Consider the following 15,361-nt stretch of genomic DNA (forward strand, 5'->3'; position numbering starts at 1 on the left):
AAAGGGTAACAAGCCGCGACGCTTCTCATGACGATGTTGTGCGCGCCTCGGTATTACACAATCTTTAGCAATAAAGAAAAACAAAGAAAAGAAAAGAACCAAAGGGACACACGCTGCTAGCTGCTAGTGACCTGTCCGTCGGTGTCTCCTAGCGTCCCTTTGCGCTGTCTGGGGAGGCACCGGCACGGAGGTCAGCGCCATATTTGTGTATTCTTTTGCCGCAAGGCGGTCACGTGACCAACCGATCACGTGACCAAAAGGCATCATGGGTAATGTTGTGCATAGGCCATTAACTGGCCGATCGCACTGACACATTGTTCCTAAGAATTGTAGTATATTGGCATGGTTATAATCGAACAATGCCGATTTGCGTATTATTATGAATCAAATTATTAATGAAAAGAACGTGCCATAATTGGCCATATTTGTGTGTTCTTTGAAACTAAATGGTCACATGACCAGCCGGTCGTGTGACCCACAAGAATCCTGGGTAATATAGTTCCGAAGTGGCTGATCACACAACTGCAAAGTTCTTTGACAATATAGTGTATCGGCATAGTTGTAACACTCCATTGTCATTCAAGTTAATGGCAGGTGAGTATTGTAGTTGTTTCGAAGTGGCATAAAATGAACATAGCCGTGCTCATGTTTGTCGACAATGGAGGGATTTACAGATTGCAAGTAAACACAGGTCCTTCTACCGGATTTATGCCCAATAGCGAAAGCCAGTTTTTTGATACTAAGCCTCAATATAAATTCGAAAAACTCACATCACAACTGATCTTTAAAAACAGATATAGTGTTCAGGATAAAATGCTCAATATTAGAACCGCAATTTATTAGTATTGATACTGATTGTGTATTAGCAGATGTATTAGTCATCTTTATCACTACTAAGCGTCACAATTCTTTGATGCTTTCTTACTCCCTCCTATGTAGGAAGTAAGTGACAAGCATATCATTCGGCTGCGATTCTACCAGTGATACTTCTCGGCTGCGATTCTACCAGTGATACTTCTCAGGTGCCTGTCTGACTATAGAGACATCCATGGAATCGGTTCATTCAAACCTTTGTCGCTGTTCAACTTGTATACCCATTTTTGTTCTTTGTTAAACAGGAAATTTGCGACATCAGGGACATTATCAGGTATGAAGGGCTGCTCTAGGACTGTCCAGGTGAAATCATTCGGACCATGTCCTACATCTAAGAAGTGTGTAGTCAGACGTGTTTGCTTGTTTTCGACATCGAATCGTGCTCTTATGTTCGGATATGCGAACCTTAATCTTTCTTGTCGTCATACCAACATAACCTTGTTGACATGGACACGTGATTAAATAGATACGGTTCTGACTGTTACAATTCGTAAACTTGTGTTGTTGCCACGGTCTGTTAGTACCTATATCTACAGTCAAAGATTTACATGTTTGAGGCAGGCTGAACACCTACCACAAGGATGGTGGCCTTCGACCGGAGGGAGGTCCCAGAAGGTGCCGACTGGTCTTACTTGTTTGCTCCTTGGTCTTGTATGTACAAGTTTATCTCTTAAATGTTCTCCTCTCTTGAAAGCAAAGAGGGGCAAGGGTATACTGTCTCCCCCTGCTCCCTCTGTTAAAAAAGGCTGGTCTAGATCCATCAACGCCATCGAGCTATCGGCCCATCTCACTGTTGCCAGCTCTGGCGAAGGTGTGTGAGAAGGTGGCTTTTAAACAGCTGGATAGTTTCATCGAGTCCTCTCACGCCCTACATCCTGCGCAGTCAGGGTTTAGAGCGGCCTACAGTACCGAGACGGCACTAGTCGAGGTCTCGGAGGCAGTTCGGGAGTGCTTGGAAGGGGGTGACAGAGCGGTCCTGATTCTACTGGACCTCTCTGCCGCCTTCGATACGGTGCCCCATGCCTTGCTTATTGCAAGACTAGGAGCCGTTGGTATTTCAGGGCTGGCCCTTGACTGGTTGTCATCGTTTTTGAGCGATAGAACTCAGCAGGTCTGGATGCCCCCTACTCTTCGGCCCCGAAGAGACTGACAACTGGAGTTCCGCAGGGGTCTACGTTAAGCCCTTTATTGTTTAACGTCTATATGACCCCCTTACTCTATCTGGCGGAACAGCTGGGAGCCAAGATAATGGCCTACGCAGACGACACACAGCTGCTTTTCACCTGGCCTAAGGGTGTGTCTGACCCATCAGCAGTCCAGCATTGTTTGTCGGAAGTATTTCGGTGGCTTGCACAAGTCCAACTTAAGTGCAACGAAGACAAGTCTGAGGTTCTGTTTTTTGGCTCCTTCCCTGACAACTTCAAGGACCAGATTTGGCCCCCGGACCTGCCCTGCCCTAGTGCGATGGGAGGCCCAGCTAAGAACCTGGGGGTATGGTTCCGTCAGGACCTGAAGTTCTCGGACCATATTAAAAAATTGACTGGCATCTGCTTCGGTACCCTGCGAGCCTTGAGAAGATTTTTCCCTCTCCTTCCCAGGGCAGCCAAGGAGACTGTCCTTCGAGCCCTGATTTTGTCTCGGCTCGATTACGCTAATGCCTTATTTAGTGGCTTGCCTGGGTACATGGTTCATCGCCTTCAGGTGATACAAAACGCTGCAGTACGTCTGCTCTTCTCTCTTCCCAGGAGGTCGAGCGTGCGGAACCATTTACGAAGCCTGCATTGGCTCCCAGTGCCACACCGAATCTTGTTTAAAATTCTCGTGTTGGCATTTAGAGCAGCTCATGCCCAGGGACCGACGTATTTGCAGAAACGGTTCTCATTCTATACTCCCAACCGTGCCCTACGATCGGCCAACCAATGCCAATTGGCCATTCCCAAATACAAATACGCCCGACTGGGTGGCCAATCAATTTCAGTTAAGGCAGCTTCTGCTTGAAATGCCCTCCCCCTATTCCTCAGAGCCTCTACGACCATTACTGTTTTTAAGAAAGAACTTAAGACTTATCTGTTTAACGCTCCACTCTAACAGACTTGTTCTTGATCTATCACTCTTGCTGTTAAATTACTCACCGCGCCAGGATACCCCGTGGTAATAGAGCGCGCTATAAAAGTTTTAATAATAATAATAATTCAGGATTGACCAGTGTTTCTGGACAATTTTCTGGACCTGGTTCGATTTTGTTTTGAACATATTCACAAAGGTGATTCTCGAGGATTTCTCTTTAGATGGTATTTGTTCGAGGAGTGCTTCACGGTTATTATTGAAAGCCCATTTCTTTGACTGGCGCATGATTTTGTTAGTGTATTTCCTTGCCCGTAACTGATTTTTGAGTCTGAGGGAATGTGCCTCAAATGCTTCTCTACTGGAGCAATTTCTCTGAACCCTTAAAAACTGACCAAACAGTAAGTTATTTCTAAGGGAACGAGGATGACAACTTTCAAAGCTCAAGAGTGCATTACGGGCCACGGGCTTTCTATAGAGTTCAGACCCCAATCCATTTGCTGTTGCTGAAATCATTAGGTCTAGGAATGCCAGATGTGTTTTACTATTTTCCACTGTGAATTTTAAAAAGGCATTGCGTGTATTTAGCCATTGGTGGAATTCAAGAAGGTCCTCTACTGTCCCAAGCCAGATGTCGAAAATATCGTCTATTTACCGCTTCCATGTACGAAGCGATGATAGGAAGGGATTAGTCAGTGTCAAAACGTCTACCTGCTAAAAATGATGAACATACATCTGTTTTTCAAGATCAGTTGTGATGTGGGTTTTTTGAATTGATATTGAGGCTTAATATAAAAAAACTGGCTTTCACTATTGGGCATAAATCCGGTAGAAGGAGCTGTGATACTTGCAATCTGTAAATCCCTCTATTATTGACAAACATGAGCACGGCTGTATTCATTTTATGCCACTTCGAAACAACTACAATACTCACCTGCCATTAACTTGAATGACAATGGAGTGTTACAAATATGCTGATTCTCTATATTGTCAAAGAACTTTGCGGTTGTGTGATCGGCCACTTTGGAACTATATTACCCAGGATTCTTGTGGGTCACACGACCGGCTGGTCATGTGACCGTTTAGTTTCAAAGAACACACAAATATGGCAAATTATGGCACGTTCCTTTCATTAATAATTTGATTCATAATAATACGCAAATCGGCATTGTTCGATTATAACCATGCCAATATACTACAATTCTTAGGAACAATTTGGAAGTGCGATCGGCCAGTTAATGGCCTATGCACTACATTACCCATGATCCCTTTTGGTCACGTGATCGGTTGGTCACGTGACCGCCTTGCGGCAAAAGAATACACAGATATGGCACTGACCTCCGTGCCGGTGCCTCCCCAGACAGCGCAGAGGGACGCTGGGAGACACCGACGGACAGGTCAGTAGCAGCTGGTAGCGTGTGTCACTGTGGTTCTTTTCTTTACTTTGTTTTTCTTTATTGCTAAAGATTGTGTAATACCGAGGCGCACACAACATCGTCATGAGACGCGTCACAGCTTATTACTCTTTTTCTGATCAGGGTGCAAGTTACACGTAATTGCTCTTAAAACATTGGCATGAGAAGCGTCACGGCTTGTTACCCTTTTTCTGATCGGGGCGCAAGTCATACGAAATCGCTCCTAAAACTAGGCGCGCATAATACCGACATGAGAAGCGTTACGGCTTTCTTGCCGTCCTGGGCACAAATAATATGAAATTGCTCTTAAACTAATATCGACCGCGCGCAAACGATCTTCGCAGTAGCCTAACAACTAGGTATGTTGAATAGTGCTGCTTTTTGCGTACGCATCTAAAAGTTCTTGGTATGCACATACCACCAGGATACCATTATGATAACTGCCTTTTGCGGTGCCATGTTTGTTGACATGAAGGTAATTTGAAACATCATAATGGGTACTAACACTTGTAGCCATGTATAGCTGATGTTTGAAGAGTGGGGTATTATATTATATCTTCACCTGCCGACCTTTGCAAATACTTTTGACTAGCCACTGATTGACTGTCTTCTATTGTTTTTAACTAGAGCGGTGCTCCTCTTACCTGAGTTGCAGCCAGGTGGGGTGATGCTTTATCCCCATACCTATTTGGTAAGTGGTCTTGACATTATTGTATTGTTCTGTCCTCATTTTCAATTTTCTTTCCTTTTTGGTACTCCTTGTTTCCCGGTCTTAATACAACGTTCCAACAGTGATGTGGTGGATTAATTAAATTAGAACAACCTGGAATCAACAGGTGATAACATTATTTTATTCTCACTATTGGTGCAGTAGCAAACACCCTGGTCCTGATGAAAGCAGTGGCATAATTGTCACTTATGCTGAAACATGTCGACCCCTATCGCAAACGGATATTATGTTAAATCTGTTGGTATGTCGCATAATTTTAAAATTTGGACGAACTGAGAGCAATTATTAAAATTTATCCTCTACTCAGTCCTATTCAATTTTAACACTTTTCCCGTTCACTTTACACTGCTATTCAGTTAAGCTACCCATAACACTACTTTTTGTATCATTCATTTGTACACACACTCATCAATGGTTAAGTTCCAGCCACGATAACGTCCTTAGGCTGTGGACATCTTCTCCTGGGTAAGGAGAACCCATATGATGTAAAAGGGCGGTACCGAGTGGCAACTGATGGGAATATTTTTCCCATACCCTTGAGATTTGTCTATTGATTTGTCACACATACACACACTTTATTAACACTTAGTTGTATCTTGGATGGTTTGCACAGTTGAGTTTCTCTTTGACCCCTAGACATTGTTTGTTATTAAGACTGATAACCATGACCTGGACCAAGGTTTTACGATGGGAAGTAGGCCTGAACGGAAGAATTTTTCGCAGCAGCCGCAGACTGTAAAAATATGAGCTAGTCGTTGCGGCACCATGATCTTTCATGGATAAAGACTGGTCCAATTTCAGCCCTAAGGTTTTAACACATTGGGCACGGACTTTGGCCGCCCCAATTGGGTAGGCCACCAATCGTCCGACCAACTATCAGAGGCTTTGCCCATGAGCATTAGCTCAGTCTTACCGGGATTCAGCTGGAGACAATTCTGCGTCATCCAACTGGAGATCTCAAGCATTCCTCTGGCAAAACGTGCTTTCTCAGCTCCTATATCAGAGCCAATCGAGAATAGGAGCTGAATATCATCCGCGTAGGATATGATCTCAAAGCTTAATTGTTCAGATGTCCCTGCCAGGGGAGCCATGTACAGATTGAATAGGGTCAGGCTCAGGCAGGAGCCCTGAGGGACACCCTTGTCATGGCTGAATGAATCTGACAAATGTGGGCCCAATATGACTGTTTGAGTTCGGCCGGACATAAAGTTTTGCACCACTTTAAGGCAGAACCCTGAACACCACACATGACCAATCTCTCCGCAAGCATTTCATGAGATATAGTATCAAATTCTGCGGAGAGTTCCAATAAAATCAGTATTGCTAATCCCCCTTTATCCATTTGTGTTCTTAAAGAATCCGTAACTGCTAATATAGCAGTTTCTGTGCTAAAACCCTTTCGAAATCCTGATTTCGAGGAATCCAGAACTTTGTTTAGCTCCAAATATTGGCTAAGTTGTTTAATAATCATACTCTCCAGTGTTTTAGCCAGTAGTGGTAGGAGGGAGATCGGGCGGTAATTTCTGAGTTCTTGTGGGTCTGCTGTGGGTTTTTTGAGGATGGGGCGTACAAAGGCTTTCTTACAGGTTCTTGGAATGACCCCCGATTGTATAGAAGAGTTAAATAGTTGGAGAATCGAGAGAGCACAACTGGAGGCTAGCAGAGCCATAATCTTCGGTGGGCAGGGATCCGTAGGTGCACCTGATTTAGCTAAGACAAGTGATTTAGACTGACTCCCTCCAAGGTAATCAAGTTAAAGCAATCCAAAGTACTTTCAGTCCTTTTTACCAACTCCACCTGCCTGTTAGGGCTAACAGGAGTTTGTAGACTTTTTGAAGGGAAATTAGCATAGATTTTGTTAATTTTTTCTTGAAAAAAACTCGCTATTTGGTTACAAAAAGCCTTTGTTTCTCTAAGAGATTGCCTACAGGCATGGGGAGATACAAAGTCTTTTACAATGTTGAAGAGCGCTCTGGGAGTATTAGCAGCACCTTCGATTTGATTAATAATAAAATGACGTCTTGCTTTTTTCAAATTTGAGCGATAGGTGGTTAAGGACTGTTTATATTGCGTCCTGTCCTGTGTTGCCCTACTGGTACGCCAGACTCTCTCCAATCTTTTAAATCTTGACTTTTCTATCCTAAGCTCATTAGTGTACCAAGGGGATGAGGGTCGGCTATGCAAATGACCCCTGCTTTTCTTTTGGGGGATCACTGCGTCCAAGGCAGTGATAAAGGCCTCATTAAAGTCCTCCAGGGTTAGCTTGTTTCCCTGCTCCCTTTTCCCTATTTCAGAAAGAAAGACCGCCTCAAAGTCTACAACCGAGAGATCGCTCCAGGACCTGAACATACTGCATTTCGTAACCAGGTTTGGGATTGGCAACTCAGGGGCGCACAATTTGATGGAAAAACTAATTATCGCATCGTCAGACCATGTGAGAGATTCTGGGGGGCTTCAAACTAAGAAATCCATATTAGAAAAAACAAGGTCCAAGATGTGCCCCGCCATATGGGTTGGGCCGGTCACTCTTTGAGAAAGGCCCAGCATGTCGAGAGTGGACACAAGTTTGTTCACCTCCAGGCATGTAGAGTTTTCTCCATGAAAGTTAAAATCCCCCAACAGGAGGAATTTTTTAGTTGCAAGCACATGTATAGCAATCAGTTCGGTCAATTTACCAGAAAAAACAGACTTAGATCCAGGAGGGCGATATAATAAAGCTCCTACCAGGTATCAGTTGGAGAGGTTGAGACCCTAAAAATTCCCAATTCCATACTATCATTACTAACTGTAGAGATCCATGTGATTGAGAGGTGATTTTTAAAAGCTATCGCTATGCCACCACCTGTCTTTCTTTCCCTGTCCAAGTGCAAAAAGGAATAGCCATCCGGGATCGCCACCTCAATCAGTGGCTGGTTAGTGGAGTTCAGCCATGTTTCTGTAAGAAAACATATGTCAGGGGTATGGGATGATATCATATCCCAAATTTCACAGGGATGCTTTGCCAGCGATCTCACATTACACAGTATACCCCTGAGATCACTGGTATTTGTTCTATAAAATTTTTCCCCGTCTCCGTGCCAATAGTCATCTGTGTGGACTATAGAGGAAAGGGATTCCAGAGCAAATTGTTCGGGGATCTAGACACTACTCTACTATAAAGCTCTACTCAAAGCACTGGAGGAATTTTCAGGAATAGCATTCCCCGATGTCTTTGTCTCCAGTAGAATGTAAAATGTCCTCGATTTTGCAATTTCTCCTAGATGGGATGCAAAAGCAATTGGCTTTAACTACTTTAAGAGCGCAGTGAATGACCATTAGGGCCTTTAGGCCATTGTGGGGAGATTTGGACAAAGATATATATTAGGTGGCTAGACTATTAAAGAGTTTTACCTGGGCTTAAACTATTTTTAGACCCTCTGTTCCTCAATTGGATCAACCATTTGTATTGCCAGCATTACAGAGTGTAATTTTTGATCCCTTGATTTCTGTGAACTTAAAATATCAAGGAGGCTTTTTAAGTACCCAATACTTCAACTAGGAGGATTGGAGGACTTGGGGCTTATTATGTGAGCCCCCATTCTTACAGATCGTAGAGGACAGAGTTTTATTAAGCAAGAAGAATGGGGAGCAGAAGTGCCTGCTCCCAAGTGTATGTCTCTCTCCTCTTCGAAGGAAGAAGACCTTTTGCATTTGTTGGCAGTTTGAACGGCTGTGACAATTTACTTCCAATGTTCTGAAGTGTACAGGAAGTCAGAACATTGAGCCCGATTAGGATGTTGGGCAGACCACTATCGACAGGCCATTGGTGGCGGTCACCCTGAACAGCCAGAATAGTGGTCAGATTGTCCTACTATGATGCGGTCAGTCGGAGCGCAGCAGGCGGAGGGATCGACCGACGCCTCAGAAAGGCTAAGGGAGCCCGCTGGGCGTCGTCGGACCTTAATCCCTACAATGGGTACAGTGCCTGCAGAAGCACTAAGGAAGGGTTTACGAAGTCCCTTTCCCTTCTGCCTTTACATGGCTGTCCAACCGCCATATAAAGGCAAACGGAAAGGGACTTTGAGGGCCCCTAAAAGGGCCCCGTCTCCTGTGGGCCTCCGTGATGAGGCCCGGTGGGTGGGGGAGGTACATGTGGCACCCCCCCTTCCAACATCCATGGACTGTGTACCAGGCAACAGTTGGAGCCTGGCACACGGTGCATGGATGTTTGCAAAATGCCTTTTTGCATTGCGGCTTGTGCTGCAGTCCTTTTCTGGGCCACAGCACAAGCCGCAAAGGAAAAAAGCATTTTTCCAACCGCCTACACAGCAGTCGCATCGTAATTTGGAGGGCTGAACTGCCGACTACATGTCGGGGTTCCATTCCCTTGACGATGGCAGTTGGAAGCTTGTCTGACCACCATCATAATTAGGCCCATTATTTAGAGACTTGAGGTGGTGTTCACCAAGGTCAAAAGGTTTCTTCCATTGCTTTGGCAGTTGGATTATGTTTTAAATTGTGTTAGCTTATCCTTTGTCCATGATGTTAATACCTGAGGGCATACAGGGAAGATCTACTTGCGAGTGAAAGCCTCTTGGGTTAAGGCACAAGGAGTGCCTTTGCCTGAGATCTGTTGAGCAGCAACTTAGTTTTCGGCTCACACATTTGTCAAGCACTATCATATTATGAATGTATTGAAGGGGACATTTTGGGAAGAAAATGTTTTGAATGCAGTATTTTCCACATAAAAAAATCAGCTGAAGTTGGTGGCATCCAAATGATCAATGCCTCCCACATCAACATATGTCTAGACTGAAACAAACAAGGGCAACATGGTTAACTCGAAAAAGAGGCATTGATTAAGAAGATACGCCAACACTGGGACAACTATCAATAACCTGAAACATGAACAATCATGCTAAGTGGGACAATGACACACTGACACTTGTGGACAGGTGCATTACGGCATGGTCTGTGCGACAAGGACCACATATGCATTGAGAAATTGACGTGTACACTGAGTAATAAGTAACATCTAAATTCTGAATCAAACATGGAAATTGCAGTAAAAGAAACTGGGGGGATTACGGACAGTAGGGAGTAGGGCTGCACAGACTCTGGAATGAAAAAAAGCAAAACACGCTTCTGGGAAAAGGAGACACAATAACACAACACTGGGGGATGGCTTTAGACCAGTCCACAAAGCATTGACCACAAGGAAAACATGAAACGAGGTACCAGTATGAACAGACTGGCAATCAACAGTGCCAGTCATGAACTTCGTTCTATAATAACTGCTCAAAATTACATTACGCTTATTTAGAGGAATTATTTTGCCATCATTTAGCCTCTCAATTCACATCTAAGGACAGTTGCAGGCCCAGACCTTGGAACCCCACTCCTCTAATAGAAAAATCCCCACCCCTTAATGATGTCCCACATTTCTCTCCCAAGTATGTATGCTAAGCCTTATTTTGGCAACGAGCATTCTAAATTTGTTATGTTTATGTTTATGTTTATTAAAACTTTTATAACGCGCTCTATTACCACGGGGTATCCTGGCGCGGTGAGTAAATTGACAACAAATGTACTGGATCAGAACCTAAATGAACTGTTAGAGAGGGGCATTGAACAGATGGGTCTTAAGTTCCTTCTTAAACACAGTAATGGTTGGTGAGGCTCTAAGGAAGAGGGGGAGAGCATTCCAGGCAGAAGCTGCTTTAACTGAAATGGATTGGCCTCCCAGACGGGCGTATTTGAATTTAGGGGTGGCTAGTAGACATTGATTGGCCGATCGTAGGGCACGGTTAGGAGTGTAGAATGAAAACCGTTTCTGCAGATATGTTGGTCCCTGGCCATGAACTGCTCTGAATGCCAACACAAGAATTTTAAACAGAATTCGATGTGGTACTGGTAACCAGTGCAAACTACGTAGGTGGCTACGCACGCTCGACCTCCTAGGGAGAGAGAAAAGCAAACGTACTGCAGCGTTTTGTATCACCTGTAGGCGATGAACCATGTACGCAGGTAGACCACTAAATAAGGCATTGGCATAGTCGAGCCGAGATAAAATCAGAGCTCGGAGAACAGACTCCTTGGCAGCCCTGGGCAGAAGAGGGAAAAATTTCCTCAGGGCTCGCAAGGTACCGAAGCAAATGCCGGTCAATTTTTTTATGTGATCCGCAAACTTCAGATCCTGACCGAACCAGACCCCCAGGTTCTTAGCTGGGCCTCCCGTCGCACTGGGACAGGGCAGGTCCGGGGGCCAAATCTGATCCTTAAAATTGTCAGGAAAGGAGCCGAAGAATAAGACCTCGGACTTGTCTTCGTTGCACTTAAGTTGGACTTGTGCAAGCCACCTGAATACTTCCGACAGACAGTGCTGGACTGTTGATGGATCGGACACACCCTTAGGCCATGTGAATAGCAGCTGTGTGTCGTCAGCATAAGCTATTATCTTGGCTCCCAGATGTTCCGCCAGATATAGTAAAGCGATTTAGAAAAGGGGGTGGTGATGAACAGAGTGTCTGAGTTAAACAGACCACTCTTACCCAGTCCAAAGATCAGGGCTTGATCCATCACCGTTATTTATCTCACTGCCCCATCCCAGCTCAGAACCTGGCTATATGCAAATCAGTCTGTCCCTGGCCCAGTGCATCATGGGAACAGGGCAGACTAAACTACCAAGCCAATTCTTCACCAGAAAGGAGACAAGCTACCGGGGACCGGTTTCTGGCATTTCAGCCTTCTTCGGCCCGGCTTGCTTGAATCCTGATGGAGCAGTGAGAAAGGGACTCATGTCTGAGTATACCCTGCCACACCTATAGTGGCCAAAAACGATTTAGAAAAGGGGGTGGTGATGAACAGAGTGTCTGAGTTAAACAGACCACTCTTACCCAGTCCAAAGATCAGGGCTTGATCCATCACCGTTATTTATCTCACTGCCCCATCCCAGCTCAGAACCTGGCTATATGCAAATCAGTCTGTCCCTGGCCCAGTGCATCATGGGAACAGGGCAGACTAAACTACCAAGCCAATTCTTCACCAGAAAGGAGACAAGCTACCGGGGACCGGTTTCTGGCATTTCAGCCTTCTTCGGCCCGGCTTGCTTGAATCCTGATAGACCCTTGCTCATTGCACCATCAGGATTCAAGCAAACCGGGCCGAAGACGGCTGTAATGCCAGAAACCGGTCCCCGGGAGCTTGTTTCCTTCCCAGTGTAAGAATTGGCTTTTGTAGTTTGGTTTGCCCTGTTCCCATCATGCACTGGGACAGGAACAGACTAATTTGCATACAGCCAGGTTCTGAAACTGGGATGGTGCAGTGAGCTAAAAAACGGTGTTGGATCTAGCCCTGATCTCTTGACTGGGTGAGAGCTTTCTGCTTAATTCAGAGACTCTGTCCCTCACCACCCCTTGTTGTAAATAGATATAGTAAAGGGGTCATATAAACGTTAAACAGTAAGGGGCTTAACGTAGAACCCTGCGGGACTCCAGTTGACAGTCTCTTCGGGGCCGAAGAATAGGGGGGCATCCAGACCTGTTGAGTTCTATCGCTCAGAAATGATGACAGCCAGTCAAGGGCCAACCCTGAGATGCCGACGGCGCGCAGTCTGGCAATCAGCAAGGCATGGGGGACCGTGTCGAAGGCGGCAGAGAGGTGAACAAATCAGTGACTTGAATTGAGGAATTGTGGTGGTCTAAATCACTCCCCCAATATCTGTGAAATACAGAATCCCCAAATAATTACATTCAGTAACTTGAACAATTTCTGAATTTTCAATATTCCAAGTAGGGGCCATGATATTATTTGACGCCCAACCCCGCTAACTGTTTAACAGGGTTTATCTGTTTTTGTTCTGACTGTAACCTTCAGCTTCAGTTCTCCTTCTGGGCCAATTAATGCATAATCAATCAGCACTGTCAACTGAATGGAAAAATAAACCAGAAATCCCCATACCTTTAAAACATAAAGAGAAAAGTGTTTTTCAATTAGCCAAACGATTTCACAGGTTTTTAGGAAAAAGCAGTGGAATCATTTTTAGGTCTCGCGACCTATCGATGTGCGCAAGCGCATCGAGCGGAGCGAGAATTCAAGTGGCGAAAACATCGTCAAACCAAAGGGCTTTCAGCCCCGCGGTTTTCATGCAGTTCACGTGAACCACATGATTAACATGCACGCGCATTCAGGGCCAGCCCAGCACATCAAAGGGCTTCTCCTCCCCTAATTATTCATGGCCGGCCGTACTTTCAGTTTCCCGAAACGGCTTCTCCTCACCTAATTAGGGGAGGAGAAGCCCTTTGATGTGCTTCACACCAATGCGCCTCAGTCATTCCTAAGTCAGTACTCTGCCTCTGCCCAAGACCTGCCTTCTAACACTTTGAGCCTCGCAGGCAGGCCGTGGCCAATTGCTGCTTGTTTGTATTTGCTTCGGCTGCCATTCTCAGACTCCACGATCTGCTCATGTGACATGGTTGCTCCACAAGACGCTTTACACATTTGTATTTGCTTCGGCTGCCATTCTCAGACTTAACGATCTGCTCATGTGACATGGTTGCTCCACAAGACGCTTTACACATTACACTCATCTGCCTGAAGTGGAAGAGCATATGTCATAAGTACATATGTCCTCTTCTTTTGCCTCTGAGTTTTAAACAAGCAAAGCTGGTCCTTCTGTACTTGCAGTTTCACTTCTAATGTGTGTTGTTATTTATCAAGATTTTTAGCTGAGGTGTATCACGCTCGTTCATGAGTTTGATCTTTTCATACTGTGAAATGTTTTCTAAGTTGTTTTTGATTGTCTTACCGCTGGAGGTCTCCCTGTGCTACATTTAGCCTCTGACACATGCAACGCCACTCAACCACGCAACGCCACGCAACAACGCAACGCCACTCAACCATGCAACGCCACTCACACATGCAACGCCACTCACACATGCAACGCCACTCACACATGCAACACCACTCACACATGCAACGCCACTCACACATGCAACGCCACTCACACATGCAACTCCACTCACACATGCAACTCCACTCACACATGCAACGCCACTCACACATGCAACGCCACTCACACATGCAACGCCACTCAACCACGCAATGCCACTCACACATGCAATGCCACTCACACATGCAACGCCACTAAACTACGCAACGCCACTCAACTACGCAATGCCACTCACACATGCAACGCCACTCACACATGCAACGCCACTCACACATGCAACGCCACTCACACATGCACCGCCACTCAACCATGCAACGCCACTCAACAATGCAACGCCACTCAACAATGCAACGCCACTCAACCACGCAACGCCACTCAACCACGCAATGCAACTCACACATGCAACTCCACTCAACCACGCAACGCCACTCACACATGCAACGCCACTCACACATGCAACGCCACTCACACATGCAACACAAATCACACACGCAATGCCACTCATACACGCAACGCCACTCACACACGCAACGCCACTCACACACACAACGCCACTCACACACACAACGCCACTCACACACACAACGCCACTCAACAACCCAACGCCACTCAACAACCCAACGCCACTCAACAACCCAACGCCACTCAACAACCCAACGCCACTCAACAACCCAACGCCACTCAACCACGCAACGCCACTCAACCACGCAACGCCACTCAACCACGCAACGCCACTCACACATGCAACTCCACTCAACCACGCAACGCCACTCACACATGCTACCCAACTCACACATGCAACGCAAATCACACACGCAATGCCACTCACACACGCAACGCCACTCACACATGCAACGCCACTCACACATGCAACGCCACTCACACATGCAACGCCACTCACACATGCAACGCCACTCAACTACGCAACGCCACTCACACATGCAACGCCACTCACACATGCAACGCCACTCACACATGCAACGCCACTCACACATGCAACGCCACTCACACATGCAACGCCACTCACGCATGCAACGCCACTCACGCACGCAACGCCAATCACGCACGCAACGCCACTCACGCACGCAACGCCACTCACGCACGCAACGCCACTCACGCACGCAATGCCACTCACACACGCAACACCACTCACACACGCAACACCACTCACACACGCAACGCCACTCACACCCACGCAGTGCCACTTTTACCCACACAGCACCACTTTCAGACACACAACGCCACTCACACCCACGCAAGCCCACTCTCACACACGCAACGCCACACTCACCCATGCAATGCCAATCACACACGCAACGCCACTCACACACGCAACGCCACTCACCCATG

General features: G+C 46.0%; 1 protein-coding gene across 2 annotated transcripts in view; it reads right to left on the bottom strand.

The window, feature by feature from the left end:
• HACL2 (2-hydroxyacyl-CoA lyase 2) overlaps positions 1–15,361 on the bottom strand; it is a 565,926-nt gene that overhangs the window by 508,325 nt on the left and 42,240 nt on the right. The gene's annotated exons all lie outside the window — the stretch shown is intronic.

Source organism: Lissotriton vulgaris, chromosome 12 (assembly GCF_964263255.1).
Source record: "Lissotriton vulgaris chromosome 12, aLisVul1.2, whole genome shotgun sequence".
Taxonomy (NCBI): domain Eukaryota; kingdom Metazoa; phylum Chordata; class Amphibia; order Caudata; family Salamandridae; genus Lissotriton; species Lissotriton vulgaris.